Raw genomic sequence first — 16,938 nt, forward strand, 5'->3', positions numbered from 1 at the left:
AAATAAGAATCTACAATGAGTAAGTAAAATGTGTTCAAATGTTTTTGAGGGTTTCTAAAATAAGGCTGTGTTTTAAGTTATATTGTTGTTATCTTGAACTGTGTACTTGAAAGCTACATTGTTAGCTAGTTAGCCCCTCCTCGTATAACTTCTTACATTTATTGTATATTGCATACTGCCATAATGTACAGATGTTAACAGTTTTATGTATCTTTCTGGCAACTAAGCCAAAATTAAATTCCATCGCCTCAGTAAGGTAACATGTGCACAGAAATCATCACAGGGAATCACAAAAACATATGATACACTTAACCATCCACACACAAAAGCTCCACTGTCAGCTCCCAGGTTGTGAGTTTGTTGCTAAGTATTTTTCAGAGCTGTGTTTCCACCTATGAATTTATATTAGAAACAATAGAAAAGTTTGTTGTCATGAGATTTTTTAAGTAAATAATAATTATAACAATAAAATATTGGATTCTTTGGTTTTTCGGTGTTGCCGACTTTATTTTTGTTTATATAATTATTTGTAACTTTTTATTGAGAATTGAGTTTTTAATTATTTTAAACTTTAACATTTAAAATAATTAGTTTTTTTTTTTTTTTTTTGCATGGTCAGCATTGAGGAGAGAGTAACACATTTCACCGCAGCACTTTGTGTGTGTGTGTGTGTGCATGTGTGTATAATACCTATACCTGCTGCAGTCAACCTAAAACCTACAGTAGGTTGACATAAAACCAAAACAACACCCATTCTTGTCTTAGGACATTTTATTTGGCAAATTTTAAAATAACAGTAAGTATATGTGACATGTTAAATATATAGTATAATTTGCTGGTTTTAAACATACAGAATAATAATAAATATAGTTATGAAACAACCATAACACCAAATGTTGACTAATGAAAGTACATTTATAACAACTATTTATTTGTTAGACTTCTGTATTGTCAAACCATGTTGCATACAAATGCATTCAACAGACTTATATGACAGTGCATTGCTGTAGAGGACAAATAAAACACGAGACATGTGTTTAGAAAGAGTATAGTTTATTTAGTTTGACATGCAAACTTATCTAAACAAGACACACTTTCAGAAAACAGCCCGGAAACATTATAATGCGCGCGCTCGTGAATATAACCCGCGGTTGTCTTCAACTGTTGTCTTCAATAGTCCTTCTTTGCTCAACAACTGAGCTGAAAAACAAAGCAAAACATTACAACAGTCAGACATGGAGCAAAGAGCATAGAATTACCAAGAGGCGACACTCTACAATTTGGGAAACAATAACGCGCTTTTTGAATAATATAAATAAATAAAAAGCAGCTGCTTTCCATCGCGACAGCAATGACGAGCGATCGCTATCACTTGAAACTGGCGGAATCCGGGTCTGTTGCTCTTGGTCATTCTAAGCTCTTTGCTAAAGGTTTAATCATAACAGTTACCGTGGTTTCTATTTCAAACTATAGTAAACTAAAGTTTGAAACTATAGTTTAAAATAGAAGATGAGTGGGCCTCGCTACTCCCACCCACCATAACCCTCGCAGCGAGGTCCCACTACCGGCCGCCCGTGTTTCCCCGAGGGTCCTCGAGGTTATGTTCTCCCTGCCTAGGGCTCAAAGGCCGCCTCGCTGACAGAGCACACGAGCTTTATAGGAATGCATATGCAAATTTTTACAAGACACGTCACTGTTGTCTCGCTGTCATGGCGAGCGCTGAGGAGGGCTCACCTGATTGGACCACAGAGACTCAGGAATCTGCGTCAGGGCGGGTTGCCGTTTGCTGTGGACAAAAATATATTAAATATATTTAATATATATATTTTTACGTTTTTGGTGCTGTGTAATATTCTGAGATACTTTATACGGTTCCTTTTACAGCATCCATGGTGTAAATTAAGCGTTTCCGGCGAATTGAATGCCAATGCAAAATCCGGTGCGTTTAAGGTCTGTTTTCTTTCAAAATCAGCGATCTCCACAAGCTGAGTGATATCCGATTTAAAGTGGGTCTCAGATTGTACAAGAAGCACTGCATTAAATTACATTTCCCCCGCCATATCCTTATAATATGAGCAATATATTTTACCCCAGTATATTCAATGGAGCTTCTGCGTTAGCCTGCCGATTCTGACGGGCGCGTGCGAGTAAACAGCTTTTTGTCTCGTTTTACGCTTGAGCAACTAAATAAATGCAAAAGTTTATTTAACTGAAGGTATGTTAATGACATTACAACATCGATGCTGTATAAGGAACCGTATAAAATGGGAAAAAAAAGTTCACAATAACAGGTCACCGGAAGTGTATCAGCATGGAAACAGCACTAGCTCGGCATATACCCTATTTAAACAGGAACTTATATACATCTAATATATCTAGAAAACTACAGGAGTATTACATACTAAGCAACAGAATCCTGTGGTGCCACAGAAATGTTTAAGTGATACCACACACTACCACAAGAATACCGCAGGAGTATTACATACTGTACAACACAGAATCCTGTGGTAAAACATCCCAAAAAAAACAACAAAGTACTACACAATCATCACATGGTTTTTGTTTTGTACATTTGATGGTTTACCACATGAAATACCACATGCTACCACAAAAATATTACAGGAATATAACAGTAATACCACACGCTCTACCACAAGAATATCCCAGGAATATTACATATTGTATAACAGAATCCTGTGGTAAATACTACCACAATATGAAAGTGATACACTACCACAAGAATACTACAGGAGTATCACATACTGTACAGCACAGAATCATGTGGTAAAACGTCCCAAAAAACAACAAAGTACTACACAGTTACCACATAACATTTGATGGTTTACCACATAGAATACCGCAGGTAATGTTTGTAATGGAGGGTGTCGGTCATCTTGTTGTTTCAATTGCAAATTTATTCCAGTACACAAACATTTGCACACTGAAAAGTTTTTACAATAAATATGAATACATGTGATGTTACTTTGTAAGAATAGGTATTTCTTAATTAAACGACTTAAATGCAGAACATACTGATTTTACCTTGCACTGAGAAAAAAAAAATGTTTTAGAAAAAAACAGAACAAAAAAGCTAATTCTTGTGATATTGTACTGCAGAAATTGCTGTAGCAATCCTGTGATATTTAGCTGTGTTGGTATTACCACACAAAAACAACAGAGAAACCACATACTTCATCCAATGGTACATTCCTGTGAAATTTCACTGCAGAAAGTGCTGTAGTAATCCTGTCATATTTAGCTTTGCTCATTTTTTTGTGTGGTAAATTTATGTTGTACTGCTGAAATACCACAGGATTACCACAGGACATTTTTGTAAATCCGGTCGCACACCAGAAGCGAACTTAAGTCCAACTTTTGTGCTACAGAAAAGCCCAACAGTTTGTAACGACATAAGGGCATGTGCTAGCTAGACAATATTTTAAATATCATCCTCTAGTATTAATTATCATAAAAATTCACATTTTCAAAAGAACTCCTCGTATTATAGTAAAACAGATAGTGAAGGGTTAACTAGTGAGTCTTTTCGTCATTTTATTTGATTTCTTTTTTATTACTACAGGTTTGGAACAACATGAGGATCAGATTATTTATTATTATTATTATTATTAATTTATTTTTTTTGCTTTGGATGAAGTTTTTATATTTTTATTGTTTTTATTCAATGATATGTGCATGATTGTGATAAATGTAGGCAGTTCCTTTGAAAATATGCTATGTACCAGGGATGTCAAACTCCTGGAGGGCCGCAGCCCAGCAGAATTTAGTTCCAGCCCTGCTTCAACACACTACCTTTAGATTTAGTTTGATCAGGTGTGTTTAATTAGTATAACTGCAGTGTTACCCTGTAGATTGTGCAGTAAATAACTGTAAAATAGCCAGTGTTTTGCTGTAATAAAAGGAAACAGTATTTTACTGTAAAAGGAGTAGACTTTGTATGAAATTGTGTAGTGCAAAGAATAAATTACAGTAATTTATTTTATGTACTCATTACAACTTTGACAATAAATAGCAAATTACTGTTCAACCATTACCGTCCCATCCACTCTGATGCTTTATGTTGCTAATTATAGAGACGTGCATTTTGAAGGCTGAAAACAATGATTTGGGCATCACCACACACTCCCACAGGCTGTCTGTCTTAAAAAGTTTTCAGAAAATGCTGGCCCTTTAAGGGAGTCAGGTGTTTGATTTGTTTACTGCTGAGTGTGCTTCATTCTCTGTCCATCAATTCAGATGTAGAGTCTGATATGTTTTAGGCTTTAAATAAGAATCTACAATGAGTAAGTAAAATGTGTTCAAATGTTTTTGAGAGTTTCTAAAATAAGGCTGTGTTTTAAGTTATATTGTTGTTATCTTGAACTGTGTACTTGAAAGCTACATTGTTAGCTAGTTAGCCCCTCCTCGTATAACTTCTTACATTTATTGTATATTGCATACTGCCATAATGTACAGATGTTAACAGTTTTATGTATCTTTCTGGCAACTAAGCCAAAATTAAATTCCATCGCCTCAGTAAGGTAACATGTGCACAGAAATCATCACAGGGAATCACAAAAACATATGATACACTTAACCATCCACACACAAAAGCTCCACTGTCAGCTCCCAGGTTGTGAGTTTGTTGCTAAGTATTTTTCAGAGCTGTGTTTCCACCTATGAATTTATATTAGAAACAATAGAAAAGTTTGTTGTCATGAGTAAATAATAATTATAACAATAAAATATTGGATTCTTTGGTTTTTCGGTGTTGCCGACTTTATTTTTGTTTATATAATTATTTGTAACTTTTTATTGAGAATTGAGTTTTTAATTATTTTAAACTTTAACATTTAAAATAATTAGTTTTTTTTTTTTTTGCATGGTCAGCATTGAGGAGAGAGTAACACATTTCACCGCAGCACTTTGTGTGTGTGTGTGTGCATGTGTGTATAATACCTATACCTGCTGCAGTCAACCTTAAACCTACAGTAGGTTGACATAAAACCAAAACAACACCCATTCTTGTCTTAGGACATTTTATTTGGCAAATTTTAAAATAACAGTAAGTATATGTGACATGTTAAATATATAGTAAAATTTGCTGGTTTTAAACATACAGAATAATAATAAATATAGTTATGAAACAACCATAACACCAAATGTTGACTAATGAAAGTACATTTATAACAACTATTTATTTGTTAGACTTCTGTATTGTCAAACCATGTTGCATACAAATGCATTCAACAGACTTATATGACAGTGCATTGCTGTAGAGGACAAATAAAACACGAGACATGTGTTTAGAAAGAGTATAGTTTATTTAGTTTGACATGCAAACTTATCTAAACAAGACACACTTTCAGAAAACAGCCCGGAAACATTATAATGCGCGCGCTCGTGAATATAACCCGCGGTTGTCTTCAACTGTTGTCTTCAATAGTCCTTCTTTGCTCAACAACTGAGCTGAAAAACAAAGCAAAACATTACAACAGTCAGACATGGAGCAAAGAGCATAGAATTACCAAGAGGCGACACTCTACAATTTGGGAAACAATAACGCGCTTTTTGAATAATATAAATAAATAAAAAGCAGCTGCTTTCCATCGCGACAGCAATGACGAGCGATCGCTATCACTTGAAACTGGCGGAATCCGGGTCTGTTGCTCTTGGTCATTCTAAGCTCTTTGCTAAAGGTTTAATCATAACAGTTACCGTGGTTTCTATTTCAAACTATAGTAAACTAAAGTTTGAAACTATAGTTTAAAATAGAAGATGAGTGGGCCTCGCTACTCCCACCCACCATAACCCTCGCAGCGAGGTCCCACTACCGGCCGCCCGTGTTTCCCCGAGGGTCCTCGAGGTTATGTTCTCCCTGCCTAGGGCTCAAAGGCCGCCTCGCTGACAGAGCACACGAGCTTTATAGGAATGCATATGCAAATTTTTACAAGACACGTCACTGTTGTCTCGCTGTCATGGCGAGCGCTGAGGAGGGCTCACCTGATTGGACCACAGAGACTCAGGAATCTGCGTCAGGGCGGGTTGCCGTTTGCTGTGGACAAAAATATATTAAATATATTTAATATATATATTTTTACGTTTTTGGTGCTGTGTAATATTCTGAGATACTTTATACGGTTCCTTTTACAGCATCCATGGTGTAAATTAAGCGTTTCCGGCGAATTGAATGCCAATGCAAAATCCGGTGCGTTTAAGGTCTGTTTTCTTTCAAAATCAGCGATCTCCACAAGCTGAGTGATATCCGATTTAAAGTGGGTCTCAGATTGTACAAGAAGCACTGCATTAAATTACATTTCCCCCGCCATATCCTTATAATATGAGCAATATATTTTACCCCAGTATATTCAATGGAGCTTCTGCGTTAGCCTGCCGATTCTGACGGGCGCGTGCGAGTAAACAGCTTTTTGTCTCGTTTTACGCTTGAGCAACTAAATAAATGCAAAAGTTTATTTAACTGAAGGTATGTTAATGACATTACAACATCGATGCTGTATAAGGAACCGTATAAAATGGGAAAAAAAAGTTCACAATAACAGGTCACCGGAAGTGTATCAGCATGGAAACAGCACTAGCTCGGCATATACCCTATTTAAACAGGAACTTATATACATCTAATATATCTAGAAAACTACAGGAGTATTACATACTAAGCAACAGAATCCTGTGGTGCCACAGAAATGTTTAAGTGATACCACACACTACCACAAGAATACCGCAGGAGTATTACATACTGTACAACACAGAATCCTGTGGTAAAACATCCCAAAAAAAACAACAAAGTACTACACAATCATCACATGGTTTTTGTTTTGTACATTTGATGGTTTACCACATGAAATACCACATGCTACCACAAAAATATTACAGGAATATAACAGTAATACCACACGCTCTACCACAAGAATATCCCAGGAATATTACATATTGTATAACAGAATCCTGTGGTAAATACTACCACAATATGAAAGTGATACACTACCACAAGAATACTACAGGAGTATCACATACTGTACAGCACAGAATCATGTGGTAAAACGTCCCAAAAAACAACAAAGTACTACACAGTTACCACATAACATTTGATGGTTTACCACATAGAATACCGCAGGTAATGTTTGTAATGGAGGGTGTCGGTCATCTTGTTGTTTCAATTGCAAATTTATTCCAGTACACAAACATTTGCACACTGAAAAGTTTTTACAATAAATATGAATACATGTGATGTTACTTTGTAAGAATAGGTATTTCTTAATTAAACGACTTAAATGCAGAACATACTGATTTTACCTTGCACTGAGAAAAAAAAAATGTTTTAGAAAAAAACAGAACAAAAAAGCTAATTCTTGTGATATTGTACTGCAGAAATTGCTGTAGCAATCCTGTGATATTTAGCTGTGTTGGTATTACCACACAAAAACAACAGAGAAACCACATACTTCATCCAATGGTACATTCCTGTGAAATTTCACTGCAGAAAGTGCTGTAGTAATCCTGTCATATTTAGCTTTGCTCATTTTTTTGTGTGGTAAATTTATGTTGTACTGCTGAAATACCACAGGATTACCACAGGACATTTTTGTAAATCCGGTCGCACACCAGAAGCGAACTTAAGTCCAACTTTTGTGCTACAGAAAAGCCCAACAGTTTGTAACGACATAAGGGCATGTGCTAGCTAGACAATATTTTAAATATCATCCTCTAGTATTAATTATCATAAAAATTCACATTTTCAAAAGAACTCCTCGTATTATAGTAAAACAGATAGTGAAGGGTTAACTAGTGAGTCTTTTCGTCATTTTATTTGATTTCTTTTTTATTACTAGAGGTTTGGAACAACATGAGGATCAGATTATTTATTATTATTATTATTATTAATTTATTTTTTTTGCTTTGGATGAAGTTTTTATATTTTTATTGTTTTTATTCAATGATATGTGCATGATTGTGATAAATGTAGGCAGTTCCTTTGAAAATATGCTATGTACCAGGGATGTCAAACTCCTGGAGGGCCGCAGCCCAGCAGAATTTAGTTCCAGCCCTGCTTCAACACACTACCTTTAGATTTAGTTTGATCAGGTGTGTTTAATTAGTATAACTGCAGTGTTACCCTGTAGATTGTGCAGTAAATAACTGTAAAATAGCCAGTGTTTTGCTGTAATAAAAGGAAACAGTATTTTACTGTAAAAGGAGTAGACTTTGTATGAAATTGTGTAGTGCAAAGAATAAATTACAGTAATTTATTTTATGTACTCATTACAACTTTGACAATAAATAGCAAATTACTGTTTAACCATTACCGTCCCATCCACTCTGATGCTTTATGTTGCTAATTATAGAGACGTGCATTTTGAGGGCTGAAAACAATGATTTGGGCATCACCACACACTCCCACAGGCTGTCTGTCTTAAAAAGTTTTCAGAAAATGCTGGCCCTTTAAGGGAGTCAGGTGTTTGATTTGTTTACTGCTGAGTGTGCTTCATTCTCTGTCCATCAATTCAGATGTAGAGTCTGATATGTTTTAGGCTTTAAATAAGAATCTACAATGAGTAAGTAAAATGTGTTCAAATGTTTTTGAGGGTTTCTAAAATAAGGCTGTGTTTTAAGTTATATTGTTGTTATCTTGAACTGTGTACTTGAAAGCTACATTGTTAGCTAGTTAGCCCCTCCTCGTATAACTTCTTACATTTATTGTATATTGCATACTGCCATAATGTACAGATGTTAACAGTTTTATGTATCTTTCTGGCAACTAAGCCAAAATTAAATTCCATCGCCTCAGTAAGGTAACATGTGCACAGAAATCATCACAGGGAATCACAAAAACATATGATACACTTAACCATCCACACACAAAAGCTCCACTGTCAGCTCCCAGGTTGTGAGTTTGTTGCTAAGTATTTTTCAGAGCTGTGTTTCCACCTATGAATTTATATTAGAAACAATAGAAAAGTTTGTTGTCATGAGATTTTTTAAGTAAATAATAATTATAACAATAAAATATTGGATTCTTTGGTTTTTCGGTGTTGCCGACTTTATTTTTGTTTATATAATTATTTGTAACTTTTTATTGAGAATTGAGTTTTTAATTATTTTAAACTTTAACATTTAAAATAATTAGTTTTTTTTTTTTTTTTTTTTGCATGGTCAGCATTGAGGAGAGAGTAACACATTTCACCGCAGCACTTTGTGTGTGTGTGTGTGTGTGTGTGTGTGTGCATGTGTGTATAATACCTATACCTGCTGCAGTCAACCTAAAACCTACAGTAGGTTGACATAAAACCAAAACAACACCCATTCTTGTCTTAGGACATTTTATTTGGCAAATTTTAAAATAACAGTAAGTATATGTGACATGTTAAATATATAGTATAATTTGCTGGTTTTAAACATACAGAATAATAATAAATATAGTTATGAAACAACCATAACACCAAATGTTGACTAATGAAAGTACATTTATAACAACTATTTATTTGTTAGACTTCTGTATTGTCAAACCATGTTGCATACAAATGCATTCAACAGACTTATATGACAGTGCATTGCTGTAGAGGACAAATAAAACACGAGACAGGTGTTTAGAAAGAGTATAGTTTATTTAGTTTGACATGCAAACTTATCTAAACAAGACACACTTTCAGAAAACAGCCCGGAAACATTATAATGCGCGCGCTCGTGAATATAACCCGCGGTTGTCTTCAACTGTTGTCTTCAATAGTCCTTCTTTGCTCAACAACTGAGCTGAAAAACAAAGCAAAACATTACAACAGTCAGACATGGAGCAAAGAGCATAGAATTACCAAGAGGCGACACTCTACAATTTGGGAAACAATAACGCGCTTTTTGAATAATATAAATAAATAAAAAGCAGCTGCTTTCCATCCATTGCGACAGCAATGACGAGCGATCGCTATCACTTGAAACTGGCGGAATCCGGGTCTGTTGCTCTTGGTCATTCTAAGCTCTTTGCTAAAGGTTTAATCATAACAGTTACCGTGGTTTCTATTTCAAACTATAGTAAACTAAAGTTTGAAACTATAGTTTAAAATAGAAGATGAGTGGGCCTCGCTACTCCCACCCACCATAACCCTCGCAGCGAGGTCCCACTACCGGCCGCCCGTGTTTCCCCGAGGGTCCTCGGGGGTTATGTTCTCCCTGCCTAGGGCTCAAAGGCCGCCTCGCTGACAGAGCACACGAGCTTTATAGGAATGCATATGCAAATTTTTACAAGGCACGTCACTGTTGTCTCGCTGTCATGGCGAGCGCTGAGGAGGGCTCACCTGATTGGACCACAGAGACTCAGGAATCTGCGTCAGGGCGAGTTGCCGTCTGCTGTGGACAAAAATATATTAAATATATTTAATATATATATTTTTACGTTTTTGGTGCTGTGTAATATTCTGAGATACTTTATACGGTTCCTTTTACAGCATCCATGGTGTAAATTAAGCGTTTCCGGCGAATTGAATGCCAATGCAAAATCCGGTGCGTTTAAGGTCTGTTTTCTTTCAAAATCAGCGATCTCCACAAGCTGAGTGATATCCGATTTAAAGTGGGTCTCAGATTGTACAAGAAGCACTGCATTAAATTACATTTCCCCCGCCATATCCTTATAATATGAGCAATATATTTTACCCCAGTATATTCAATGGAGCTTCTGCGTTAGCCTGCCGATTCTGACGGGCGCGTGCGAGTAAACAGCTTTTTGTCTCGTTTTACGCTTGAGCAACTAAACAAATGCAAAAGTTTATTTAACTGAATGTATGTTAATGACATTACAACATCGATTCTGTATAAGGAACCGTATAAAATGGAAAAAAAAAGTTCACAATAACAGGTCACCGGAAGTGTATCAGCATGGAAACAGCACTAGCTCGGCATATACCCTATTTAAATAGGAACTTATATACATCTAATATATCTAGAAAACTACAGGAGTATTACATACTAAGCAACAGAATCCTGTGGTGCCACAGAAATGTTTAAGTGATACCACACACTACCACAAGAATACCGCAGGAGTATTACATACTGTACAACACAGAATCCTGTGGTAAAACATCCCAAAAAAAACAACAAAGTACTACACAATCATCACATGGTTTTTGTTTTGTACATTTGATGGTTTACCACATGAAATACCACATGCTACCACAAAAATATTACAGGAATATAACAGTAATACCACACGCTCTACCACAAGAATATCCCAGGAATATTACATATTGTATAACAGAATCCTGTGGTAAATACTACCACAATATGAAAGTGATACACTACCACAAGAATACTACAGGAGTATCACATACTGTACAGCACAGAATCATGTGGTAAAACGTCCCAAAAAACAACAAAGTACTACACAGTTACCACATAACATTTGATGGTTTACCACATAGAATACCGCAGGTAATGTTTGTAATGGAGGGTGTCGGTCATCTTGTTGTTTCAATTGCAAATTTATTCCAGTACACAAACATTTGCACACTGAAAAGTATTTACAATAAATATGAATACATGTGATGTTACTTTGTAAGAATAGGTATTTCTTAATTAAACCACTTAAATGCAGAACATACTGATTTTACCTTGCACTGAGAAAAAAAAATGTTTTAGAAAAAAACAGAACAAAAAAGCTAATTCTTGTGATATTGTACTGCAGAAATTGCTGTAGCAATCCTGTGATATTTAGCTGTGTTGGTATTACCACACAAAAACAACAGAGAAACCACATACTTCATCCAATGGTAAATTCCTGTGAAATTTCACTGCAGAAAGTGCTGTAGTAATCCTGTCATATTTAGCTTTGCTCATTTTTTTGTGTGGTAAATTTATGTTGTACTGCTGAAATACCACAGGATTACCACAGGACATTTTTGTAAATCCGGTCGCACACCAGAAGCGAACTTAAGTCCAACTTTTGTGCTACAGAAAAGCCCAACAGTTTGTAACGACATAAGGGCATGTGCTAGCTAGACAATATTTTAAATGTCATCCTCTAGTATTAATTATCATAAAAATTCACATTTTCAAAAGAACTCCTCGTATTATAGTAAAACAGATAGTGAAGGGTTAACTAGTGAGTCTTTTCGTCATTTTATTTGATTTCTTTTTTATTACTACAGGTTTGGAACAACATGAGGATCAGATTATTTATTATTATTATTATTATTAATTTATTTTTTTTGCTTTGGATGAAGTTTTTATATTTTTATTGTTTTTATTCAATGATATGTGCATGATTGTGATAAATGTAGGCAGTTCCTTTGAAAATATGCTATGTACCAGGGATGTCAAACTCCTGGAGGGCCGCAGCCCAGCAGAATTTAGTTCCAGCCCTGCTTCAACACACTACCTTTAGATTTAGTTTGATCAGGTGTGTTTAATTAGTATAACTGCAGTGTTACCCTGTAGATTGTGCAGTAAATAACTGTAAAATAGCCAGTGTTTTGCTGTAATAAAAGGAAACAGTATTTTACTGTAAAAGGAGTAGACTTTGTATGAAATTGTGTAGTGCAAAGAATAAATTACAGTAATTTATTTTATGTACTCATTACAACTTTGACAATAAATAGCAAATTACTGTTCAACCATTACCGTCCCATCCACTCTGATGCTTTATGTTGCTAATTATAGAGACGTGCATTTTGAAGGCTGAAAACAATGATTTGGGCATCACCACACACTCCCACAGGCTGTCTGTCTTAAAAAGTTTTCAGAAAATGCTGGCCCTTTAAGGGAGTCAGGTGTTTGATTTGTTTACTGCTGAGTGTGCTTCATTCTCTGTCCATCAATTCAGATGTAGAGTCTGATATGTTTTAGGCTTTAAATAAGAATCTACAATGAGTAAGTAAAATGTGTTCAAATGTTTTTGAGGGTTTCTAAAATAAGGCTGTGTTTTAAGTTATATTGTTGTTATCTTGAACTGTGTACTTGAAAGCTACATTGTTAGCTAGTTAGCCCCTCCTCGTATAACTTCTTACATTTATTGTATATTGCATACTGCCATAATGTACAGATGTTAACAGTTTTATGTATCTTTCTGGCAACTAAGCCAAAATTAAATTCCATCGCCTCATTAAGGTAACATGTGCACAGAAATCATCACAGGGAATCACAAAGTGAAGTTTCATAAACTAATTTCGAGAGGAGCACGTGATATGATTGTGCATCGCTGGCCACTCATCCGTAATCAGTAATAATCCAATCAGAATGATCCTAGCTTAGTATAAATGGATCACTTTCTCCCCATTGCACTATCTTCATTTTGGAAGAATGCTTCCCGCTACAAACGCTCCAGCATTTAAACTACGCTTCAGCATCATTCAACCTTCTGGCATGGAAGAACAAACAATCATCAACAACAACAACAACTTCTCCAACCAGAACCCCGCTCTCCCCTAAACTCCAGCAGCTGCCTCGCCAGCAATCGAGCCAGAATCCCCGCAAGAAGCCGGCATATCAACTCTTCCATCTTCTACTTCATCTGCCCTTCACTACACAAGCCACAACTTCGTCTAAACTTATGACGCCGGCGATTCAAGCCACCGGAGAGAAGCCGAACTCACAGATCACCTAACGTTAACGGTCCACTTTTGGTAACGTACATGCTTTAAAGGGAAGTCTGGCGAGATCAGCGTGAATAGAACGCTTTAAATGAAGAACTCACCTCTCAGCCTCCCGCTGGTCAGCAGATCCATAACATTCTGACAGCTGAAATAGTCCGAAGGCAAATGACCAGGCAATCTAATCCATAAACATTATTCCATAACACCTTCATTCGTCGATATACATCCATGAAAAGGTGCACTGATATCCAAACCAGCTGCTGGTGAGAGTGGAGCCATACTTTCACGCATAAACATTGTAGCGATCTGATCTACAAAATGGCCGCCGGCCTTTGCACTCTGAACTCTTGACCGTGACTCCAAGGAGCCAATAGCTTAAAGGGGAAGTATCACCATCCAATGAGCTTTCCAAAACTGGAGACGGTCCCGCCTTCTCTCCCGACAAATTCATGAATGGACTGCGTGCAGAGACTGATTCCGGCCAAATAATCATGTTGAGATTATAGACATGTTACTTATCATGGATGGAGTAAAGCCATGATAAACATTACATTCACACAGTTCCTATTAAGTGGCAACATCGTTTTTTAAGTTTGATGTAGGCAGTTGATATATTTACATTTTATTAATAATTATATATACATATATAAAAAAAAAAAAAAAAAAAAAATCTGAAATGAGTATTACCCAGCAAGTGATAGACAACCTACACATCAAGCAGTAACCCTTTTTTATCACGCCAATTGTGACTCTCATATCAATACACCTGAATGTCAGTCAGTTTATAATGACAGTAAGAAAACAATTTCCTGCTCGACTGCAACAAACAAGAGGAGGACATTTCTGGCCATGGAGTAGCTTTTCATACTTATACTTTGTGTTAAATACATTTGAGTTTTAAAAACTTCTATATCAGTAAGGGGTTTAAACTCCACTCCATCATCATCTCACCAGCTCTCCAAGAGGTTTCCTGGACTTCCAGCATAGAAACGCCCCATACGCTCAGTTCTCCTTCTAATTACCACCCTGCAGGAGGACAAATGCCCACTTCTACAACCCTAGCACATTGTGACATTAAGTATTGGAACATGCATTAACAAAGGCGCTTCCATTCACAATCATCCGTACACCTATGAAGACTCCTCCCACGAATATCAGCCAATACAATTAATCATGTCTGCTGTACATGTGCCATGTTGCTAAGATTTCATTTCTAATTCTCTCTTGTTTTCCATTTTAGAGTTCAAGACTGCCAGCTCCTGAAACTGCCCTCATTCAACCCATCACACTCTTCATCCATTCCTAATGCATTTACACTCTTCGCAAAGATACTTTCTGCCTATACAGCCCACACCCTTGATACCATATTCACATACCCCCCCCCCCCCCCCCATTTACTCTTCATATCACTATTGACAATATTTAGCACTCATAACGCTCCAATGCTGACTATCATTTGTACTTCCGCTATAGCTGAGTCGCTCCGCCGAGCCTCATTCTCCTTCTGCACCCCCCCCCCCCTCTTCTTCCCATTTATAGATGACACAACCGCCCTGTCACACGATTCTGATTTAAGAGATGCTTATAGCAGTTCTTTGCTCCACAGGTATCCCCCAGATCAACTCTCAGTCACTCTTACACAGGGTGTCTCCGGAGTATCAGAAGATGTTGGGGACTGATAAGTCAATATAGAGGAGTTTGAGGGCTTAAAGTATTAGAAAGTCATAGATTCCTTTACAAGGTAATACATTTATTGTTGAACAAGGTATCATCGTATGCTAAAGTTTGACTATTCAAGCCGTGAATATCAGGATACTAGGTAGTTACGTAATCAGTAAAATTCTACTAAGGTTTGACAGCTTGCCGCTTGTTTACTGCAACACTATCAGTCTGCAGCTCTATAGGTGAAAACCTGTCGAATCGGCTAGATTTTAATATACATGTGTCTGTATTCGAATGTTTAGTTGGATTCATTTGTTACATTTTAATATTTAGTAAATATTCCGTAAGATAAATCTCGCCAGCTTTTTTGATTGAAAATGGTGATAAGGTCTTTAAATGTGTGGGAAAAGTATTAAAGGTGTTGAATTACTTCTCTTATTCCTGTATACTGTGTTTCAGAATATGAGCAGCCATCACAGAAGTACAAAGGGCAGCAACAAATCCAGATCCTAGAAAGGTGGTCACCTGATGCCTTCAAGACATGCATCCTAGCCACTGGCCCCCCAAAGAAGCCCAGATGGCTCTTGTCAGCCATAATCCCACATCCACTCAAGGGCAAGGGTGTGACCCAGCCACCTTCTTCTTTTTGTTCCTTCTAGCCTGAGTAACACTCAGTTTCCTCCCCCAGCCACATAGGTAATTGGAGTTTCATCCAAGCCCCCCGTCACCCCGCCACCCTGGCCGTTTCCGCTGGAGTCTTCACAGCCCCCTCCCATTTCCCGACTCCTGCCGGACCCCGCCCCCCCTAAAGCTCTGACTTCCGCAGAAGTGTTACCCCGAGCTACGACCCCCGCAGGGGTCGTCTCACCGTCCCTTCCAGGCCTTAGCCATCTTTATTTATATATATATATATCTATATACACCTGTACATAGATATATATTTATAATAGCGCTGTCACTCCCCCGCTCCATCTCCTAACGGAGTGTTCCTCGAGCACCTAACTTATCCCGTCACCCTCTAACAGGAGTCTTCACTGTCCAAATCCCCTTTCCCAGACTCCTGCTAGAGTAGGCCAGCTTGCCCTGTTCCCCGGGCGCCGACCCCCGCAGGGGTCAGTCACTGCCCCCCCCAGGCCACTGAAACTCATTATATATGTATATCTATGGACTTTCGTTTATAGATATATATTTATATAGAGCGCTGTCACTCCCCGCTCCATCTCCAGTCGGAGTGTTCCACGAGCATCGACTCAAGCAAGAGTCTGGCCAAACTTGCCACTCACCCTCTAGCAGAAATCTCCACCGCCCAAATCACACTTCACGATTTCTGCTAGAGATGGCAAAATAAAAAATTGCTGCACCCAACTCCCGCAGCGCCCATTCTGACTCAGAAGTCTCCTGATCATCCCCTCCAGGCCTTAGATTATCCCATTATATATATATATATTTATATACTCTCTCATATATACATATATATTTATATATAGCGCTGCCACTTCCCTGCTCTATCTCTGTTTGGAGTGTTCCTCGAGCATTTTTGACTCTTAATGAGCCAACCCCGCCCACCCCTTATGGCCCCCCTTCACTAGTCTCCACCCAACCCCCTCCCCCGCTCTGGCTTCCACAGGAGTCAGTTTCAAACTTTGCTCCAACTGGAGCCCCCTTCTCTTTCTTCATTCCTTAATTA

At 37.4% G+C, this 16,938-nt stretch overlaps 1 long non-coding RNA gene across 1 annotated transcript; it reads right to left on the minus strand.

The window, feature by feature from the left end:
• Window positions 1-8,611: 8,611 nt before the first annotated feature.
• On the minus strand, window positions 8,612-13,897 carry LOC141380983 (uncharacterized). Its single transcript, XR_012400442.1, has 2 exons — window positions 13,691-13,897; window positions 8,612-10,353 (listed from the first exon to the last, which is right to left on the minus strand). It is a non-coding gene; the product is annotated as an uncharacterized lncRNA (long non-coding RNA).
• Between the last annotated feature and the right edge of the window lie 3,041 nt (window positions 13,898-16,938).

The sequence above is a fragment of the Danio rerio genome, chromosome 25, assembly GCF_049306965.1.
Source record: "Danio rerio strain Tuebingen ecotype United States chromosome 25, GRCz12tu, whole genome shotgun sequence".
NCBI lineage: Eukaryota > Metazoa > Chordata > Actinopteri > Cypriniformes > Danionidae > Danio > Danio rerio.